This window comes from Salvelinus fontinalis, chromosome 8 (assembly GCF_029448725.1).
Source record: "Salvelinus fontinalis isolate EN_2023a chromosome 8, ASM2944872v1, whole genome shotgun sequence".
Taxonomy (NCBI): Eukaryota; Metazoa; Chordata; class Actinopteri; order Salmoniformes; family Salmonidae; genus Salvelinus; species Salvelinus fontinalis.
In genome coordinates, this window is record NC_074672.1 from 35,420,850 (window position 1) to 35,434,816 (window position 13,967).

The following is a 13,967-nucleotide window of genomic DNA, read 5'->3' on the forward strand; positions in this document are numbered from 1 at the left end:
CATAATTGGGGCCCAGCTTCCTGCCATCCAGGACCTCTATACCAGGTGGTGTCAGAGGATGGCCCTAACAATTGTCAAAGACTCCAGCCACCCTAGTGATAGACTGTTCTCTCTACTACAGCACGGAAAGCGGTACCGAAGTGGCAAGTCTAGGTCCAAAAGCCTTCTTATCAGCTTCTGCACATAAAATCGGTACTGGTACCCTGTAAATATAGCAATGTTATCGTTACTCATCATGATATTTATTCCTTGGGTTATTTTTTAAATATTTTTCTTTTATTTATCTTTTTTTCTCTCTGCATTGTTGGAAAGTAAGTAAGCATTTCACTTTTAAGGCGTCCCAATGCTTTCCAGCTGAAACATTTCGGATAAGTTTGTGCATATATAATATTTACATTTTGTAAGGTTTTTGCTAGTTTTGGCCGTCGCTGAGTTTTTTGGGAGCTGTTCGAGCACACAAAAACATTTCTAGAGGCAAGCCGAAGTTAACGCCCCTTCATCAGTGATTGGTCAACAGTAGGGATTCTTCAATAGTCTTTGTTGTCATTCAACGAGAGACGACTTGTTTTCCTGCACATTTTGTCATTGAGAAATACTGCACCAAACATCTTAGTCCGATGTAAAACTGCACCGCTAAGATCTCCTTGAGTTATTTTAGACTAATTCTGACGAAGCGTATACTGGCTACGGCATCTCAAAATGGATGAACAGTACTATTGCCGTTTTCTTCTCGTATTTCAAGCGAAAGTCTTTTAAGACGTTTTTTTCTCATATTTCAAGTGAATGTCTTTTAAAGGAGTTTGGCTAGCCAAGTTCGGCTAGGCACTAGCCGAACTGAAGCATGTGGAAGCCTTTAGTCTACACCAGTTGTTTATGAATAAAATTTGATTTCATATGTGCGCCATGTAATTGCTCTCGCTCTACTGTGTGTGCTTGATGTGTACCAGTGTTGAGTTCAGGAGAAAAGGAAGGAGGGAGGTAGGGTGAAGGTGGTCTTAGTCCTAGCAGATACAAATTAAAGTGTGTAAAGGTGTGTGTGTTGTCACTACTCGCCTAAAAACCAACACTAACCCAAAGTCCCTTGACCAGTGTGTGTTGTGCTTTTGAACAGGTTTTGATCTTGAATATGAACACGTAATATCGCCAAACATTCAAGCGCGCGCACACACACACAGCACTTCAAAATCTGAAAGCTTCATTGAAAGACATGCCTGAGCAGCCCCAACTCTAGCTGCCAAAATAAAGGGGTGTTTGGCACCTTGCTACCCTGAGGGAGAGAGAGAGAGGGGCTAGAATTACCTCTCGGCTAGGGTTACATGCTAAATGGCCTGTTTGAAAAACACTTTAATTTTAACAATGACAACTGCATCACCGATTCTTCCTGTCCCTTCTAACTTCAGAACCTCCTTCCCTACTCATATAGCCCTAAAACCAATGGCTCCTTCTCTGCTTTCTTTGCTTTCCTTCCTTTCCCTCCTCCCTCCCTCCCCTTCCATTCCCTCCTCCCTCCTCGCAGCAAAGCAGATTAAAGCACAGAGAGTCACTTGTGGAAAATTAGCACCATGGTGGCCCTCACCCTGTGGCCAGCGCCTTGGCTTTGTTCTGTCAGCGACAAGAAACCCTGAACACACACAGACACAGACACACACACACACACACACACACACACACACACACACACACACACACACACACACACACACACACACACACACACACACACACACACACACACACACACACACACACACACACACACACACTTTTACTCCAACAAGTAGTGTTTGATGTGAGGACTGAGGGGCTGTGTGCTGTGATATCCCTGTGCAGCGTAACCCTGACAGGACAAAGGACAAAATCAGACCAGCCATGAATTAGGGTCAAATCCATTCACCAAGATGGAAGGAGTCAATGACGACACATATAGACCAGTGTATCAACAGGTATGGGAACATAAAGTACCAAACACACATGGACAATTCCACAATAACAGAATGAGACTCAGATGTATGACTTTAAAATGTTTGCCAGACAAAAAACAATGAATGCAAAGTTAAACAAAGCATACAACCCTATGCACAAGAACGACTTTTAACAATTTCCACTGAAAGTTTTACCAAAACACATTTACTACAAGAGCAGTGCAGATGCAAAGTTTGGTAACAGAATGACAGCACAAACAGTCATTCTTTTTTTCTTTTTTTATTATCCCATTTTCTCCCCAATTTTTCGTGGTATCCAACCGCTAGTAATTACTATCTTGTCTCATCGCTACAACTCCCGTACGAGCTCGGGAGAGACGAAGGTCGAAAGCCATGCGTCCTCCGAAGCACAACCCAACCAAGCCGCACTGCTTCTTAACACAGCGCGCCTCCAACCCGGAAGCCAGCCGCACCAATATGTCGGAGGAAACACCGTGTACCTGGCCCCCTTGGTTAGCGCGCACTGCGCCCGGCCCGCCACAGGAGTCGCTGGAGCGCGATGAGACAAGGATATCCCTACCGGCCAAACCCTCCCTAACCCGGACGACGCTATGCCAATTGTGCGTCGCCTCACGGACCTCCCGGTTGCGGCTGGCTGCGACAGAGCCTGGGCGCGAACCCAGAGACTCTGGTGGCGCAGCTAGCACTGCGATGCGGTGCCCTAGACCACTGCGCCACCCTCAAACAGTCATTCTGCACTGTTCTTCAAGCAAACGTGTTTCTGTAAAATGTTCTGTGGAAATTATTAAAGGTCGACTTCGCCACGAAAAATGGTCCACCTCCGCCTTTTAAAAATTTTTCTAACAGATAGGGGGTGTGCCTTTGGTTGTTCATCGATGTGTCATTCTGGTCATGACATAGCTAGTTCGTTAGCTAAGCTAGCCACTGTAGCTAACCATTAACTCTTCCAGTATGTGTTGTTGTCATTTCACTGAATTTGCTTTTGGACGGAAGCAGAAGAGATTGGTAAGAAATGGCACATCTGTAGCCAAATATCTTATTCGCCCATTTGGGGGGTTTAAAGCATGAAATGACCTGGTATGATGGTGCATTGATCAGTTATACAGCTTAAAGCTGTTCTTTTTGCATTTTTACCCAAAGTTAACCTTTAATAGTAGTCCTTGTGCATAGAGTTGTATGGTATGTTTAACTTTGCAATTATTGTGTCTCAGCATCATTCTGTTACCATTGAATTTCCCACATTCCTATTCAATAAACCTCTGTGCCAGGGTTTCCCTTAGCCGGTAATAGGCGGCTTTTGCCCCCCCCCCCCCTCCCAAAAAAATAAAAAGCCGATAAATAAAATTGCCATGGCCAATTGTCCAGGAGAATTTTTTAAATCCCATTGCGAAATAATGAATTTTAGCCTATTCATTGATTGAAATACCAGCTGATGTAGCGCAAGAGCTGCTGATACAGCTCAAACAGCTGTTTGTTGCTGCTGGAGTGAAACGTGCTTTAATTTGCCCAATCATTGTGCCACAATTCTTAAGGCAATCACATGTAAAAAAAACAATGGCCACGATTAAAAAGAGCTACCATTTTTATTTCTCAACTGGTAATTGAAGCGTGCTTCCCATTCGCTATTCAAGTGCATAGGCAACTAGGCAGGCTTCAGTGCGTCATACACCACTTTGCAATGAGCTGGAGGCAGTATGCATTTTGAAAACAAATACTTCATTGTTTGAAACCTGAACGTTTTACTACATATTATGAGGCATGTCTTAACTTGCTTCAAAGTAGCTTAGCCAAAATCCAACCAAACATGCAGGCAATTATTTTATAAAGACTTCCATATGCCATTTGAAACCTTTATCTCTCATGTTCTATTCGTTTTTAAATCAACTTTCTTTCATTGTCCAGTAGCCAAAGGCACTATCCTCGTCATATTAGCAACTCATGCTAGTAGTGGCTTATTTAGATCTTCCCTCTTTCTAAATTTCTAACGGATATTTTCATCTTTGTCACAGGCAGGTTGGTTTACTTGTTTAGTATAAGGCAGGAGAGCACTGAGGATGATATTACTTCCTGGACATCAGATCCACAGTCAGGCAGGCTACACACTCACCAACACTGAGACACACAGACTCCATAGATGATTGTTTTATGCAGCCTATTTCTACAGTCAAAGCATTAGCAGTCCAAAGAGGACAATACACTGAGCAGCAGATCTCTGTGGCCAAGCAGAGCTATCCATTGGCTGGAAGGCCCAGGTTTCAGGCTAAACACCAGTGACCAGAACTAAAGGTCAGGTGAATTATAGATGAGTTCTATTATTTTCTGTGGACCTCTGGTCCCCTTCCCCCGCTCCTCTGTACTCTTTCTGTTCCTTCTCCCTCTGATCTCTCCTCTCGCTCTCTTTTTTTGCCTTCTACTCTCTCTCTGCCCTCAGCTCTCATTCGCTCTTGATCCCTCTGCTCACTCCTTTTCCCTCTGTCTTCTCTCGCTCCTCTGTCCTCCCTCTCTCTCTCTCTATCCTCTCCCGCTCCTCTTCATACTTCTCCTCTCCCTTTGTTTCACCATCCTTGTCTCTTTATCCCCAGTCTCACTCCCCCTTTCTCTCGCTCTCTCTCAGACCAGTGAAGAGATGGAGTTATTTTTAGCCCAGTGTGAGAAAGAGGGAGTGAGATCGTGCTGGGCTAGCACATACTCTCCATAAAGGCTTTCTGGAGACCTGTCACAGAAGTGTGAGTGACAAATGATTTATTTTCCTGCTAACATAAGTGTGTGTGTTATTGTGTGTATTTATGAGTGATTGTGTGTGTTTATGTGTGATTTTGTGAATGTGAGTGTGTGTGTCAGTAGTAGCAGTAGAAGTGACGTGGTTCTTCCATATGTCCATTTCCCCCTCTCACATAGCTGCATGGTCTTGTGGAAGGCAAATCAGCATTCTCCACAGCCCATTTCACCTGGGCCACCCAGCCTTCACCAAGCCCGCCAGCCAGTGCTGTGACAGTTGAGAGGCAGGGTGGTTTACTTGGTTAGCATAGTGTTAGCTGCCTGAGAGGCAGGTTAGTTTACTTGGTTAGCATAGTGTTAGCTGTCTGACAGGCAGGTTGGTTAACTTGTTTAGCATAAGGCAGGAGAGCACTGAGGATGATATCAGGTCCACAGTCAGGTAGGCTACACAGGAACACTCACCAACATGGAGACACACAGACTCCCAAGACGTCTTGGATAGGGGCAATTCCACTGTAACAGAATGTCACCGAGACTGATTTTTCACTTTGAGCGATTCAATGAAATGTTGTTATTTTTTTCGGTTATTAAACAACTAATTGACTGACGTCTGTTCAATTACTTGAATTCCATTTAGTTATTTTTGTTGTTGTTGTAGAGCTCAACGCTCCATTTCTCTAGAGAGAAATCAAATTATTCACAAGAGAAATTAAGTCAAGCACTATGTGGGATGCTGGGCTGTAGTAGTTGTAGTTTTCATTAGGCAAATATTCAACCTAGTTCAGCGCAGAAACATGGTAATTAACTACAATGACCATAATCCATTGAACCTGTACTTTCCAGCCACGGACAGGGGCAGATACACACACAGATCATATGAAACCGTATGAGAGAGGAACGACATTTCATGAGATCGCTCTACCCAACTGATAGTTTAAGTAGTTGGTAATAAGCAGTCTTGAAAGCATGCCTTATCTACTTTGAAGAGCTAGTAAAATTATTTTGTCAGCCAGCTAGCTACTGCTAGCCTAGCTAAACACGATGAGTCGTTCAATAGGGAGCAGAGAGATAACGTTAGATGGTTGTCTACTACTCCATGAGCAGAGATGTGAGGATGACTTTAAGGAATGATCTAGAGGCGAAAGAAACACACTAATTTAGGCGAGGTGCTGGCTTGCGGAGTAGAACACTTGAAAAATGAAAGGATAGCCGCGCACTCTAGGAGCTCAGATGCAATAATTTAATAACCTAATATCCAACGTTTCGACAAACAAACTGTCTTTGTCAGGGTATAAGGAATGAAAAAAAAGGTTATCAAATAATATTGTTTTTTTCCCTGTGTTACAGCAATCAACTCACTGTAACTCAGACAACATGCAGGTGATGGCTGGGGGAAGCTCTAAAATAATTTTAATGTCATTATTTAATAATGCATTTAATGTTTAAATAAATAAATTGAAACTGATTGCAAAGTTAAACAAACCATGCAACTCAAAGGTTTACTTTGAACAATTTCATCTGAAAATCTGAGAAAAACACATTTACCAGAAGAACAGTGCAGATGTCAATTTTGATAAAAGAATAACATGCTGACCAGACCGGACACGTCGCGTGCGCAAGCGTCGCAAATTACATTTTGTAATCCATGTAATTCAATTATTGCACCCACACTGCTCGTGCGCGCCAACGAGCATCTGCGTTGCCAAGGGCTAAAATAGAAGTCATTCCTATTTCTGACGCAGGTCACACTGCAAGTCCTGCCTCTCCCATCTCCTCATTGGTTTATAGAAGCAGGTACCAAGGTGCCATCTCCTCATTGGTTATACCCAATGTTTTGCCGGTTGTCATGGTAATACTATGAAAGTGTAGATGCCAATAACCATATAAGTTCAAAGATGAAAAAGCCTGGAAGGAGAGATGACTAGAAACGATTCGGTTGGCCGTTTTATGTGTGGATTAATTGTCGGAGTAGAGGACCTTGTGCATTTAAGGTAAAATAACAACTCAATGTTTATATCCCAGGACAAATTAGCTAGCAACAGCCAGCTAGCTAAATAGGACAAATTAGCTAGGATGGGCAAGCTAACTAGCTAAATTGCCATACATGTTTAATGCTTTTCGACCTGTTCCCAAATTAATGTCATTGGTTCAGAGTTTGGTTTGATATTTTAACCTGCGTGTCATGATCGTGTTTGGTGTAGGGGGACAAAATACATTTATGCACGATAGCGCAAGATGGCGCACGCGCGCAGCCGGTTTGGGTTCCGTGTAACGGTATAATCTCACTCAGTTTTTTATGACAGAAAATATCTACTCCGAATTAAGACTCAAATATGTCTGCAGAAAGAATGGGGTGTCAGATATGATATAACATTTTGGTTATTGGTTATCTATTTTGGTTATTGAACTACAGTAAGTGAAGTGGATTAACACCAGGTAACAGAATGACAACATGGGACCCTGATCTGTACTATACAGAAATGCATAAATATGAATGTCGCTCTCTTCATGGCCATGTATCCTGGTTAGGTACACAAAGGTAGAACAATTATATATCCTCCTTTGTATGCTTGGGTATTATTCTACACAATGGCAATTATTAAAATCAAGTCAAACTTTTTGTCACATGCGCCGAATACAACAGCTGTTGACCTTACCATGAAATGCTTACTTACAAGCCCTTAACCAAACAATGCAATTCAAGAAAGAGTTAAGAAAATATTTACCAAAAAAACTAAAGTAAAAAATATTCAAAAGTAATACAATAAAATAACAATAACGAGGCTATATACAGGGGGTACCAGTACCGAGTCAATGTGCGGGGTTACAGGTTAGTCGAGGTAATTTGTACATGTAGGTAGGGGTAAATTATTTCATTTAAAAAAAAAAATTTAACTAGGAAAGTCAGTTAAGAACAAATTCAGTTAAGAACACATTCTTACAATGACGGCCTACAAGGAACAGTGGGGCAGAACGACAGATTTGTTCTGGGGCAGAATGACAGATTTTTACCTTGTCAGCTCAGGGATTCCATCCTTTAGGTTACTGGCCCAAACCTTCTTATCTACTGGTTCTCAATCCTGGTCCTGGCGACCCAAAGCGCTGCACATTTTTGTTTTTGAAGTAGCACTACACAGCTGACTCAAATGATCAACTCATCAAAAGTTTTTGATGATTTGAATCAGGTGTGTAGTGCTAGGGAGAAAAATAAATGTACACCCCTTTGGGTCCCCAGGACCTGAATTGAGAACCACTGCTAACCACTAGGCTACCTGCCGCCCCGACTATGAATAGATAATAAACAACGAGTAGCAGCAGTGTAAAAACAAATGTCAAAGTAAATAGTCCGGCTGGCCATTTGATTAATTGTTCAGCAGTATTATGGCTTGGGGGTAGAAGCTGTTAAGGAGCCTTTTGGTCCTAGACATGGCGCTCCGGTACCGCTTGCCGTGCGGTAGCAGAGAGAACAGTCTATGACTTGGGTGACTGGAGTCTTTTAACATTTTTGGCGCTTTCCTCTGACACCGCCTAGTATATAAGTCCTGGATGGCAGGAATCTTGGCCCCAGTTATGTACTGGGCTGTATGAACTACCCTCTGTAGCACCTGACGGTCAGATACCGAGCAGTTGCCATACCAGGCGGTGCTATTGATGGTGCAGCTATAGAACTTTTTGAGGATCAGGGGACCCATCCCAAATCTTTTCAGTCTCCTGCGGTGGAAAGGTTGTTGTCATGCCCTCTTCACGACTGTCTTGGTGTGTTTTGAACATGATAGTTCGTTGGTGCTGTTGACACCAAGGAACTTGAAACTCTCTACCCTCTCCACTACAGCCCCGTAGATGTTAATGGGGGCCTGTTTGGCCCGCCTTTTCCTATAGTCCACGATCAGCTCCTTTGTCTTGCTCACATTGAGGGAGAGGTTGTTGTGCTGGCACCACACTGCCAAGTCTCTGACCTCCTCCCTATAGGCTGTCTCATCGTTGGCGGTAATCAGGCCAACCACTGTTGTGTCGTCGGCAAACTTAATGATGGTGTTGGAATCGTGTTTGGCCACGCAATCGTGGGTGAACAGGGAGTACAGAAGGAGACTAAGCATGCACCCCTGAGGGTCCAGTGTTGAGGATCAGCGTGGCAAACGTGTTGTTGCCTACCCTTACCGCCTGGGGATGGCCCGTCAGGAAGTCCAGGATCCAGTTCCAGAGGGAGGTGTTTTGTCCCAGGGTCCTTAGCTTAGTGATGAGTTTTGTGGGAACTATGGTGTTGAACGCTGAGCTGTAGTCAATGAACAGCATTCTCACATAGGTGTTCCTTTTGTGCAGATGGGAAAGGGCAGTGTGGAGTCCTATTGAGATTGTGTCATCTATGGATCTGTTGGGGCGGTATGCGAATTGGAGTCTAGGGTATCCGGGATGATGCTGTTGATGTGAGCCATGACCAGCCTTTCAAAGCACTTTATGGCTACCGACGTGAGTGCTACGGGGCGGTAATCATTTAGGCAGGTTACCTTCGCTTCCTTGGACACAGGGATTATGGTGGTCTCCCTAAAACATGTAGGTATTACAGACTCGGTCAGGGAGAGGTTGAAAATGTCAGTGAAGACACTTGCCAGTTGGTCCACGCATGCTTTGAGTACACGTCCTGGTAATCCGTCTGGCCCCGCGGCTTTGTGAATACTGACCTGTTTAAAGGTCTTGCTCACATCGGCTACCGAGAGCGTTATCACATCGGCTACCGAGAGCGTTATCACACAGTCGTCTGAACAGCTGGTGCTCTCATGCATGCTTCAGTGTTGCTTGCCTTGAAGCATGCATAAAAGGCATTTAGTTCGTCTGGTAGGCTTGTGTCACTGGGCAGCTCGTGGGTGGGTTTCTTTTTGTAGTCCGTAATAGTTTTCAAGCCCCGCCACATCCGACAAGCGTCAGAGCCGGTGTAGTAGGACTCAATCTTAATCCTGTATTGAGGCATTGCTTGTTTGAAAGTTCGTCTGAGGGCGTAACGTATTTCTTATAAGCGTCCAAATTAGTGTCCCGCTCCTTGAAAGCGGCAGCTCTATCCATTAGCTCGATGCGGATGTTGCCTGTAATCCATGGCTTCTGGTTGGGATATGTACGTAAGGTCACTGTGGGGACGACGCCGTCGATGCACTTATTGATGAAGCCGATGACTGAGGTGGCATACTCCTCAATGCCATTGGATGAATCCCGGAACATATTCCAGTGCTAACAAAACAGTCCTGTAGCGTAGCATCCGCATCATCTGACCACTTCCGTATTGAGTGAGTCACTGGTACTTCCTGCTTTAGTTTTTGCTTGTAAGCAGGAATCAGGAGGATATAATTATGGTAAGATTTGCCAAATGGAGGGTGAGGGAGAGCTTTGTATGCGTCTGTGTGTGGAGTAAAGGTGGTCTACAGTTTTTTTCCCTCTGGTTGCACATGTGCCTGCATTTAAGTCCTGGCCACTAAGATTGCCGCTTCTGGATGAGCATTTTCTTGTTTGCTTATGATCTTATACAGCTGGTTTAGTGTGGTCTTAGTGCCAGCATCGGTTTGTGGTGGTAAATAGATGGCTACGAATAATATAGATAAGAACTCTCTTGGTAGGGCCTCCCAAGTGGCACTGCATTGCAGTTGCTAGCTGTCCCACTAGAGACCCTGGTGCGAGTCCAGGCTCTGTTGCAGCCGGCTGCAACTGGGAGACTCATGGGGCGGCGCACAATTGGCTCAGCATCGTCCGGGTTAGGCCGGCAGGGATGCCCCATCGCGCACTAGCGACTCCTGTGGCGGGCCGGGTTGCATGCACACTGAATAATATATATATATATTTTTTTAAAGAACTCTCTTGGTAGATAGAGTACCTTATGATAAGCTGTAGACCACACTATCTCAGGCGAGCAATACCTCGAGACTTCTTTAATATTAGACATTGCGCACCAGCTGTTATTGACAAATAGACACACACCCCCGCCCCTCGTCTAACCAGACGTAGCTTCTCTGTCCTGCCAAAGCATGGAAAATCCCGCCAGCTCTATATTATCCGTGTCGTCGTTCAGCCACGACTCATGAAACATAAGATATTACAGTTTTTTATGTCCCGTTGGTAGGATAGTATTGATCGTATATCATCCATAGAACGGATGGAAAATAAGTGCCAAAATAAGTTACAAACAAAACAAACAAAATAGCACAGTTGGTTAGGAGCTTGTAAAACGGCAGCCATCCCCTCCGGCGCCATTCTTCTAATGACCTTCGCCCCCAAACAAGACCAAATTTGTTGGTCCGGACTGGACTAAATCTGTACCAATCATAGACGTCTGTCTCACAAGTTTGAACATCACAGTACACCACAGCACTGCACAGTAGAGTTTAGTATAGTACAGTTCAGTATATATCAGGAAAGTACAGTAAATGTACAATACCGTACATTATACTGTACTCTAGTGTGCTTTACTGTACTAAACTCTACAGTCCAGTACTGACCTATACTCTACCTTTCTTTACTATACTGTACTACTGTGCTGTCCAAACTTGTGAAACAGACAGCTATGACTGGTTCATATTTGGACTGACCAAATTTCAACGTCCATGGACGTCCGGTGTTGGTCGGTGTCAGTGGGTGAGAGGGCTGGTTACAGTAAATGGAAAAAGAGTGGGCTCATGGGTAAGTGTCAGTAAGAGCCAGGAGAAGTGACATTAACTGGAGAGAGAGAGACAGGGAGAATGAGAGAGAGGGGTTGTCCAGACTGTTTTCAAACTCTTGCTTTGAGCACCACGCGACAGAAAGAGAAAGAAAACAGTTATTAGCTGAACATAACAGTATGTCAATGTATGGGAAGACAGTAGCAGGTGACCCAAATGTGGTTTGTGACTACTATGAATGTTTTTATTTTATTTACTTTTTATTACTTTTTAATAAAACATACAATCTACTTGCAGTGTAGCCGCTCAACATTAACATTAGGCATCTAAAAGACAGTTATCTAAAATACTCCCATCCAGAGCGACCCACAGAAGCAACCAGGGTCAACGCCCTGCTTAAGGGCACGTCGACAGATCTCCCACAAGGTCAAAAACGGGGACCCGAACCAGAATTCATTGTAGTCAATTCAGTTGCAATCATTCTGTTAGAGATTTTTTGGTCATTCTGTTACCGATTTGGTAACAGAATGACGTGTTTTGAATCACTTAATAAATCATAAACCAAATTGTTATCAGTAAATAAAATAAAAGATCCCAGTGTGTGTGAAGGGGCTCTTGAACACATAAACGAGACTCACTATTTTACAAAAAACAGAGCCCCCTTACACATACTCCCCTCTCTCCAGACCCCTTTAACAACCTTAAAGTCCATAAACGTAGGAGAAACGTGAAACTCTGGTTCCCCGCAATAACCCCATACCTTCTCCATGGGGCTCAAGAGGTGACAGCTTGGGGTTTTATGACTCTCCATCGTACGCACGCGCACACGTCTCACAGTGAAAAAAAATTACACATTTCCTTATTAATGTTCTCTCCAATAAACAGTGTGTTATGGTTAGTGAGGAGCCAATCCAGCAGGCTGAACTCTCCATGCACCCTACAGGAGGCAGCCAGCACCAATAAAAACACCCTACATATCACTGATGCTCACAGGCTCACCACTAAGTGGATCTGAATTGAGAAACACACACAGTAACACACAAAGGAACACACTCACCTGACTGTGTGGATAAAAAAATGTTAAGCGTGCCATCCTTGTGTGCCACTGGCACATATTTACATTGTTCACCTTCCTGTGTGTTTGTATGAGTAGTACACATCACATTGCCAGTGTCTCTGACTGTATTACTAGATGTCATATGACATGTCTGTGTGGGAATACTTTAACTCAATGTTCCACACTTAAAGGAAATATTCAGTTATAATGTTTGAGCGATACATCTCTGAGCGACGTTCTATCGATTCCCAAGGTAGCCGTTCTATCGATCCCCAAGGTAGCCAGCAGCATACCACCCTGCATACCACTGCTAGCTTGCTTCTGAAGCTAAGCAGGGTTGGTCCTGGTCAGTCCCTGGATGGGAGACCAGATGCTGCTGGAAGTGGTGTTGGAGGGCCAGTAGGAGGCACTCTTTCCTCTGGTCTAAAAAAAATAAAAAAATATCCCAGGGCAGTGATTGGGGACACTGCCCTGTGTAGGGTGCCGTCTTTTGGATGGGACGTTAAACGGGTGTCCTGACTCTGAGGTCATTAAAGATCCCATGGCACTTATCGTAAGAGTAGGGGTGTTAACCCCGGTGTCCTGGCTAAATTCCCAATCTGGCTCTCAAACCATCATGGTCACCTAATAATCCCCAGTTTACAATTGGCTCATTCATCCCCCTCCTCTCCCCTGTAACTATTCCCCAGGTTGTTGCTGCAAATGAGAATGTGTTCTCAGTCAACTTACCTGGTAAAATAAATAAAAAGGTAATTTCATGTTTTCATGTGTATCTGAGCTATTGCCGTTCAAGCAGACAGAAATACAGCCGGTATGATGTAGCATTGTGATAAAGTTGCTCTCGCTACACTGGAAGTTGATCGGAATATGACTTTTAGATCATAAAAGCGTCTATCATACATGTCAGATTTCAATACTGGCCGATGTCATAACGCGGGAGGTTGTCTTCCCTCGAATGAGCCGTTGATCATATTTTTGCGATATTCCTAACTCAAGAAATTATTAATTAAACAGAGGGTCCACCACATTTCTCCTATTTGTCTGCCTCTTCAGTCCAGGGTGCATTACATTGAGAATGTCAGACTCCACTCTGCGAGGCACCTCGATCTGCAGGTTGAACATGGTGAGATTGTAGACTCCTAAATTGATAGTGCAGTTTGTGTAGGCGATTTTACAGTTAAGTAGCTACTTCACATACTGATATTGACTTTGGTATTATTGTATTTAGCTACATTCGCTATCTAGCTACCTAGCTAGCTAGCCAGCCTGCCATCCCGCCCATAGAGTGAGCATTGCATTGGCTTGGGCGGTATACAGTATATACCGCATACCAGGATATTTGGAAAAAGCCACAGGATGGTTTTTCAATACCGTCAAAACTATTTATTTTACGTTTTTCAATAAATGTGAATATTTGTAGCTACTTTAAATTATTACGGCCAGTAAACTTGTGCAATACCTTAGGAGATAAAGCAGATTGCGTTCCTCATTTCCCCTGTCACATTATTTTAAATGATGAAGCTTACCGTAGTTCCCCAGACCAGTTGAGCCAGTCACGTTTGTTTGTAAATATCACAACGGGAGAGTCCATAGCGTTCTATATCTATCGGC

General features: G+C 43.8%; 1 protein-coding gene across 2 annotated transcripts in view; it reads right to left on the minus strand.

Annotated features, from left to right (window-relative positions):
• LOC129861180 (nuclear receptor coactivator 3-like) overlaps positions 1-13,967 on the minus strand; it is a 106,564-nt gene that overhangs the window by 69,438 nt on the left and 23,159 nt on the right. The window contains exon 2 of one of the 2 annotated variants that reach the window (XM_055932363.1): positions 5,124-5,174. The exons of the other annotated variant lie outside the window; for it this stretch is intronic. The gene's annotated coding sequence lies outside the window, so the exon portion shown is untranslated. The remainder of the gene's footprint in view (positions 1-5,123; positions 5,175-13,967) is intronic. 2 annotated transcript variants of the gene reach the window in all.